This window comes from Solanum lycopersicum, chromosome 1 (genome assembly GCF_036512215.1).
Source record: "Solanum lycopersicum chromosome 1, SLM_r2.1".
Lineage (NCBI taxonomy): Eukaryota > Viridiplantae > Streptophyta > Magnoliopsida > Solanales > Solanaceae > Solanum > Solanum lycopersicum.
Genome location: NC_090800.1, coordinates 74421835 through 74431857, shown reverse-complemented (window position 1 = coordinate 74431857; position 10023 = coordinate 74421835).

Below are 10023 nucleotides of genomic sequence, written 5' to 3'. Positions count from 1 at the left end.
TATATATAATTTTCTCTCGTTTTATACAAACACAAACACATTTTATATATTTGCATTTGTATAAAAAACAAGAGAGGCGAAGAAGAGAGCGAGAGTGGCGAGCGAGATTCACCAGGACAAAAGCGAAATAACAACAATTTGCTATGAGAAACAATTAAATCAAACTATATTTATAGCCTTTAATTTGAATTAATAGTTTAATATTACATACAATTTTCTCTATAAAAAGTACATTGTACTAAAATTAATATAACATAAAATTTTAAAATAAAATTTGAAGTTCAATCCATACTTCAAAATTCAGAAATCCAAACCAAGTATTTAAAAAGTTTTAAAAAAATTTGAAATGCAGTGGTGTTGAAATTCTCTTGGACATTATTTTTGGTTCATTTTATTTATTTTTTCTTGTGTTGAAATGCAGTGGTGTTGAAATTCTCTTGGACATTATTTTTGGTTCATGTGTTTTCTTTTTTCAGATTAGATGATTGAGTTATATAAACTTCATGTGCTAGTTAAATTTTTTGAAGTCATTGAACCTTGAATATATGATTTTTAAATTATTTGCTAAGTATTTTAATAACTATTATCATCACCATTACTGGTCAGTAGTTACTCAGGAGATCTCACTTTTGAAATAATGCAAAATAAATCAATCACAAATAAAATTGTAAAAAATAAAAATATTTTATTGATTATGTGTATAAATCCATTCTTTCTTTTCTCTCCTAAAATTTATCGGCTTATTTTCGAACTGGAAAGATTTAAATTTAATTTTTTTTTTATGAATATTCCATAAATTTACCGAATATTCAAAAACCTCTTATATAATATCTTTTATATAGACATAACTAGAATTTAGGGTTAGAACAACCTCCAAAAATTCTAATTAGAATCAAATACATTTCGTAGAGTTTTCCATCACAACTATTGTGATGGAACATCTAAAATAATACGTCGTTGGACTAGTTATTTTTGAAAATATAAGTACAACCAAAAGTAAAATACCACCCCTCAAATCAAATCAAGTTATACTCCTAACTAGAATTGAACACGTATTACATAATCTCACAAATTTTCACCACCAACACTCACATAGCAAGTGCCACTCGACATTTCTTCTTCTTCTTCTTATTATTATTATTATCATATATATATATATATTTGATAATTGTAGGTTTGCAAAATTGTTAGTGCAAGGGTATGAATGATGATTGGCCGGCAAAGAAGTTAGAGGACCAACTTCCTTATCAACTACCAAATTCTTCTCCTTTTGCCCCTTCTTAATTCCCTTTATTTTATTTAATAATTAATAATAAATAATATTTATGCAGCTTTTATTCTACAAAATTGCGGACTATGGGGGAGAATAAGAAGAAAAGGCCGGCAAATATGCTTCCATGTTCATTCCTTAAAATAAGGAATCAACACAATAATGACAAATATTTATTTTTTATATTATTTTCTTTTCTTTTCTTTTAATTTTTTATGATATAAAGAATTAATTTAAACTCGTGCTGAATAGGACTTGTTCAGAAATAACACTCCTTATCAAATATTTTTTTATATACAAAATTCAAACTCAAGATTTTTGATTAACGAAAAACAATCTCGTGTATTATATGGTGGTTGAATTTTATATGATGCTTGTACCGTACTTGTCTAAATGAATTATTCCTTTTTCTCTCTTTTTTTATCTTCTAAATATATATAATTTGCTTTCCCTATCAAACTATTTTTGTGATTTTTTTTTGTTCTCTTGGGCGGTAAGCAAGAGCGGCTCGCACATGTCTTTGTTTCTCGCGATAGCGAATACATACTTAATAAATTTTCAAAACAATAAGTGAAAAATTCTATTGCAATTATTATGTCTTTATGGAATATGCACAAATACACAATCACTATAGACATAAAATATTTGAACCATCATCGAAAGATATGAAACAGTAAAATGAAATTGTTTCCTTTTTTTACACTGAGTATGAACAAATTTTTAATAAGAAGCGTTTATACCAAATGAAATTATGTAAACTCAAATCAATCGAATATACATACTCTAATGCGAATAGATGAGAAAAAACACGTGAACAATATATATATATATATAAAAGAGAGAATAAAATTGATTTCGTTTTTCAAAATGTCTTTATGTATCAATGTTGCATAGAATGAAATTGTTTTTTTTTTAAAAGTAAAGATCTCATATTTAAACTCGAATAAAAAAGCTTATCCTCAAATAAAACCTTATATAATATTAAATACAGATACTAAATATCGAATAAAACAACGTCCCAAAAGAAAAAGTACTCCTAAATAATTTGTTTGGAGTAGTGGTCAATGTCATATGCCCCTCTTACTCTTAGTTGATGACAGTAAGTGGACAAGTTTTGAGTGGTAGAATGAAAAAAATTGAAATTAATTATTATTTAATCAGCCAGCAGATTTAGTTTGAAAGAAATAAAAAATGGCTGTGAAACGATAGGTGAAGTCAAAACATAACATGGCAGTTTTTTGTTTGTCTCTCCTTTGGCCGCAATATTGCAACACAACTCTTCACATCTTTTTTAGCCAGCGTGCATGCGTATAAAGTACAAACAATATAAATTTCTTGGCCCCCGTTACTATTTTACGGACTCAAAATTTAAATTTTATAAGTATTTATGTTTTTTTAAAAGGAAGGGGGCCTTTTTATCAGAAACTTTTGTATTTTTGAGATAGATAAAAGATTTATTGGAAAAAAGATTTCCAAACAAGATTTATCTACCTTTTACGCTCTTTAAATTTTATTACGTAAATTATATGAAGTATGTTATTGTTATAGTAGTATTGGTTTGAATTAGATTTTTAAGAGGTGGAGTGTAAGGTGAGACATTTTATGCAATAAGGACGAGAGATAAGATACAGGGTAAAGGGCAAGAGCTAAGCCCCAAGCGAGATACCATGCGTAAGTCTTATGAACTCACGGGGTGTAGTTTGATGTACATCTTATTTTTTATTACTAAAAAAATAACCAAAATAAAGCTTCAACGTAACTATAATACAAATAAAAATTTTAATAAATAACCTACGATATATAGATAAAAAAATATATATTATTATTTTTATTTTAGAATGATATTAATAACCAATAATGAAGAAAAATAATATTACAATTACTATTTAAAAAATATCATTACATCAATAATAAAAATATGATTTAAATAAAAAATGATAATAAAAGAACACATGACACATGCTTTTATGCTTGAAGCTTATACCCAAATTCTAGGATTTATGCTCTATTTATCTACATTTTCAATTTGCTCTTCGAAGCGTTTTTGGTATGTCTCGCCCCGAATTCATTCGAAATGTGCCCCAAAAAATGTATTTAAAAACACTGATTAAAATATATTACTTATTATATTTTGAGTAAAATATAAATTTAAATCCATATATAAAAAATATTGACTTGTATGAACTCAATCCCATAAAGGTGATCCTTCCTTGTCACACTTGTTGATTGTTAACCTTACTCTAAGTGAATTATTTGAGGGTATAATAGAAAAAAAATATCTAAGGACATAAATTAAAGATTGCGTTTATCATTATTTCTTTTCATTATTCTCAATCTAATATCCTCAAAAAAAAATTTATAAGTAATTAACTAGAACAATACTAGTTATACCAAAAATGCTCTTAAATTGAACTAAAGTAATTCAATATACGTTGGAAAGTTCTACATTTGGGGATAAACAGTTTCTTTTAAACATAATTTTATACTCAGAAAGACTTAACACTTATTAAAAATGAAAGATTGCTTACCACTCCGTCATCAATTGTATTATTAAACGTTTAAGAAGCTAATTAAGCCATTCATTTATTATCTTTCAGGTGTGTAAGGTATCCAATTCACAATGAGTCTATTATTGGCCTGTCTCTCTATAAATAGATTAATTTGGTTTCTATATTGTTTCTTTTTTAAACAATGCTAATTAGCATTAAAAGTGATTGTGATGATGAATCATTTGAATCATTCGGCCGTTTTGTCTCTCAATTATCACTTATTGTATTCAAAACTCTTACTTTTTTTCATGTTACTTGTTTCTACATTACTTTCAACATGGCATAATTAACTTATCAAGTGATATGTTAAAAATGACCCCTCATGTTTGGTACTTGATTCAAATAACGGCTTTTAATATAAAATATAGTAATCTGAGATATATTCAAATTTTGATTAAAATTGTTGTAACGATATTAAATTTTAGAAAGGATATTTTTTTCATGCACTATTTAATAGTGTATTTTAAGGGTATATATATATATATATATTCACGTGGACATATAAAATATTGCATAATTATAAAAAGTAATATGTCCATATTAAAATATAGAAATCTGAGATATATTCAAACTTTGACCAAAATTGTTGTAACGATATCAAATTTTAGAAAAGACATTTTACTCATGCACTATTTAATAGTGTATTTTAAAGGTATATATATATTCACGTGGACATATAAAATATTGCATAATTATAAGAAGTAATATGTCCATATTGACATATAAATTATATTGACATATAAATTAGTTGATTAAGAGTAGATGATACGTATCAAGCACTAAAAAAACACTATTAGATGTTGGGAATACATTTAATGTGTATTCATGTTAATGTGTTTGAAGAAGAAAATTGATAAGCCTTTTCTATTAAAGAAAAAAAAATGATCAAAAATATCCAAAGTTACTACCAAAAACTGTAAATCCAAAAAGTACTTTTGCGTAATAAAGATGAACAATAAAAACAGAATAAAAATAATTCAATTTTTTCTGGGAAGAAATAATATTTTGAAAATTACAAAAGATTTTGGAAAAAAAAATACAAGAGAGGTTTGGTCAAGTGATACTTGATTTATAAATGCTTTTAGTATTCTTTGTGTCATTTTACTTGACCTCTATATTAATATTAGTACATTTTATTTGTTCATTACAATAAATTAAGAGAATTTATTATTGTTGTTTATATAGTGCTAGCAGTCAAATTTAGGGTTTCAGAATATTATTAATAAAGTTTCTTTAATAAAATACGTCTCTAATTAATTTTTTTTAAAAGATATGCATCAAATCAACAAGAGTCAAATAATATAAAACAAAAAATATATTCATCAAACACACTAATTACTCAAAAAAAAACTTATAAATTAGTTTGACCAACTTATAAATTCTAAACTTGATCAAACACCCTTTTTAAGAACTGCTTTACATAAAATTAGATAATATAATTTTTCTACCCAAAAAAAAAAGATAATACAATTTGTGGATACTCCCTAACTAACACATACCTAAACACTTTTCGATAATTTTTAAAAATAATTTATTACTGTATAAGTGTAGTATAAATTTCATAGGTTTTTACTCAAATTTTATGTATCACTAATTGGACATTTTCTAGCGGTGAAACACTCTTAAAAGGACTATTTTAAACGTACCCAATACATAAAAGACCAATATATGTTTTTATTTATTTTTTGTTGTGAAATAAAGTACTCTCATTAGCTAATATATTTTTAATACTCTATTAAAAATATTAAGACAACATAAAGAGGAAAGAGCATGTGGGTACGTAGTGATAGGCCTGCAAATAAAAAGTGCATGGTCAGTTAATTAGACTCTTTTTGCCTCTTAAAGTGTAGAACAAAGTCAAATTAAAACAATATAGGCATATTCTTTGTGTTAAGTTTGTCTATGTTTGACCATTAACAAAAGAAACAAATTAACTTTAGTTAAACATATATATTCATCCTCGACAAGGATGTTTAATTAACGTCGACCTTTTCATAACCCACTAGGAATTTTCTTTGTTTTCATAAAAGTAAAAATCTTGAATTTTTAAATTATTTTAGGTTGATTACAAGGAGACAACCAATCAAAAAAATATTAGCTTAATCATTTTTGAATTTAGTGTCGTAGACAGGGCTACTCCTTAATCATAAGTTTCGAATTTGCTCTATGTTGTGCATATCCAAAATAGTTAGACTCCCGCTCATCAAACACAGGATGTGACATCCAAAAAAAAAAGAGTATTAGCTTCTTTTCGTGCTTTTGGTTTATTCACTCAGTGTCCAATATCACGTTAAAGCCTGTTTAAGTTCGAATACGCGTAGAAAAGTCTAAGCTTTCAAACAAATGCGAACTTCTGAATCAAAAGACATTTCAATTTGAGATATTTAATTAAGAATATAGTACCATTCCACCAGAATCTTTCATCGATCCACTTGGTAAATTAGTCATGAACAAATGTGAAGTAGGTGCCATATTATAGTAAATACAAAGACTAATTGTTGGGATTACATAGAGACCTCGGTAATTTCATATTTATATTTTGACTACTTCTCAAATAGTACATCTTTTTCAAAAGGTAGTATGAAACGTTGAAAACATTTGTATAAAATAATGTAAAATACAACTCCGTGACTACTAATTAAAGCTTTACAGCTGTTTTTATGGGGAAAAAATAGTTACGTAAGAAAATTTAATTTGACAAATTTTAACAAATGATTCAAAGAGTACTTACTACACATTCTTTAGGAACTTGTTGCAAATCTATCCAACTAACACGTAGATTCGAGATAAAATCGATATATATTTTATTTTGTCAGATTTCGTCACACTAAATATATTATTATTGTACGATAGATAATAATATAGGTGATAACATAAGTAATTGATTCTTATTCCTTTTTAGGAATGAAAAAGTGTAAGTATATAACAATATATATAGCGACATTGAATCGAATAACAATTGTCTTTGAGAATATGCATATATATTATTTTAATTTTTTTTTATAGTAATGTATATTATATTCAAAGTCTAAATATCAACGCAGATAAACTTGTTATGACAATTCTAGTGGTGTAAAATATTAAGATTGTAAAGTACGTAGTAATTCTTTTAATTTGGTTAACCTAATACAACATTAAGACAAATTAAGAGTAGTTAATTAATTACTTCCACGTTACAACAAACACCCCCTAAAGTCAAAACTATTCAGCAAGAAATTGGATATTTTATTAATACCCACAAAAATTGAAGTCCATAAAGAGGATAATCCGTGACTAATCTCACTTCCACAAGTTTATTTTAGGGAGATTGATTACAAAATTTTATTTTATGAAAAAATGTTTTCTTAAAAATTAATTTTTAGAAAAATAAAGTGAATTTTCAACTTATATATGTGTTCGATTGATAAAACAGAAAATAATATTTTAAAAATATTTACATCTAATTTAGTCAAATACTATTGAGAGGGCGTGAAAATTGTCAAAGGAACTCATTTTCCTTATTTGCAAAGAATAAATTGTTTTCTAGAATATTGATCAACCAACTACTAAAAGAAATAGTACTATTTTGTACTTAGTAACTATTTTTTAAGGATATTTTGATTGAATCCATAAGAAAAAAAAATATTAATATTTTAATGAAAAAGAAAACAGGAAATTTCCTACTATGTGAGTGATAAATTTATTTTTCGTTATATATTTTTTCAGTTAAATGATTCGATGAAAATGAGTGAAAAATTATATTATAATAGATTTTTTTTTTTAAAAAAAAACTTTTTAAAAAAATAAATCTGTTATTGTTGGTTTTCTTAAATATGTGACAAGATACTAACATAACACGTCAAGTCAATTACTATAGAAAGTAAATATATCTGTTTTAAAATAAAATGATATTTTTATTTTTTTCATCTCATTTCAAAATAAATAATATTTTACATAATAGAGAAGAATTAACTTTTTTTCTCCAAAATTAATATATGGAGTTTCATATCATTAAAGAGTCATTCATTTCTTCAAAATATCTAATCAAGGACAAAATAGTAAAACACTTTTCGACCTAGATTAGTGGAAAAAATCATCGATTTTGATAAAATAATATATTTTTGTACGACCCTTATAAAATATATAATCCCGTTATTATTATACAATAATATTTCTCTAAAATTACAAAAGAAAATAAATAAATTAAGACAATTTAATGAAATATTATTCAAGATTTTTTTTTCAGTTTTGGTTTAAATTTAAATCTACTTGAAATTATATTCTAACTTTGTTTATTGCATCCAAAAGATTCGATGTTGTCTTTTCGAACTACGTGTCAAGTGCTTTCCTATGCGTAACTTGTTTCGTAGTTACTGTATGTCTTGAACTTCAGGCTCTTCTCTGATAGCGTCTCTTGTTTCTTCTAAGCTTTTAACCTTTAAATTACATGTCTCATTTTCACATAGATAATTTAATAAAAGCTAGTGACATTCATTTTATTGTAGTAACCAAACTTATTAATCATTACCTTTAATTCATAAATATCGTTTTCCTGAAAGAATGCATTTAAATTCGTTAGACCGGAAATATAATAGAAAATTAATCTTCATTGAATTTCGAAAGCTATTTTTTCTTCTTCTATATTTTTGCAATAAATAGGTCCATGAAACAATGTTAGTCGACAATATATATATATATACACATATAAAGGAGGACAATATAGAGTCAAAGTCCGCGTAGACAATTTGTTTGATGAATTACGCGTCAATTAATTAGTTATAAGTTTGTATAACGTGTTGAAACACAAAAATCCAATTAGAAGAGGTTGGGTTGGAACAAATGGCCTATGGTCACACATTTATAATATGGTCACTTCACCTAATGCCCCCATCTGCCGCCCCTTCATATTTCTTCATTCCCCCACCTATGGATCACAATGTCTCCCCTACCCTTCAATTCATCAATCTAGATCTACCATACAAAAAATATTTGGTTCAATAATTCATATTCGAAATTTATTCATCTGACTAATATAATTCATATTTACTCATTTAACTAATATGATTCATATGACTAAGTAATTGATTCTAAGATGACCAATTACTGAACACCTTTTATCGAAAAATTATATTATGTATATAAAAAATTGTACGAATTATAAAAACAAGACATTATTTTTCATACTCATATATTAAGTATTGAATATCTTTAACGTAATTTTTGACTTCATTACTGATTTTAATTAATTTCGATTATTTTTTTTAGTGAGGTAGAGCTACTATGCTGCAAAAAAAAATGCATAGCTTTTGTGATTGAAGGAAAAAAATATGAAGTTATTTTTTTGATTTTTATTTATATGACATTTTTTTAGTAGTTTAATTTTTTTTAAAAAAAAGATATATTGAGTTTCCTTTCATTTTCGACTAGATCCGAGTTATGAAAATGAGAAAGGTATAAGATTCTCTCTACTTTCATTCAAGGGCTAGCTTAGAACTTATAGGGTTATTATTATTTTTTGAACAATAATAGTAAAAATCTAGTCTATGACTTAGAAAAAAGACTATCCTAAATAATACTTGAATAGACTTGTGTGGTTGAAGATCAATTTAGATTTGAGGTCAAATTAGTAATAATTTTATTATCATTATACTTTGTGCGTTGAATAAAGTCATGAAATTATTGAAAATAAAGACATTATTATCCGCACATTAATATGATTGATTCGAGATTCCTTTTACGTTGAAAATATCTTACCTCGAAATCTATAGTGTTATAGCCCCAAATCAAATTCCTCATTCGCATTCCTCAATATCAGGTTTTCACGTGTTGAGAATATTAGCACTAGCCTTAATCCACTTAAAAGATTTTAGCTTCATCTCATTTATTTTTATATTTAAAATAATTTAGTTAAAATTTTCATTTTTGTTATTATGAGTAAATAAGCCTAAATAAAAATAGTTGAATAGTAGTACTTAGTAAACAAGTTTGTCAAAGGTCGTGGCAACACCCCCACGCTTCTCTGCCCCAGTCCCCCAGACCCCTACCACACCTTTTTTTTTTTTTTATAATTTTTTTTCTTCGTTTTGTGGGTCCCACTCCTAACTTCTAATTCCCTCGTTTCTATCTTTCCAATCTATTTATAGACATCATCGAAACTCAAAAGAATATAGCAATAAAACTCCATATCATTATAAAACCTCACTTTACTCCAATTCATAATATTAT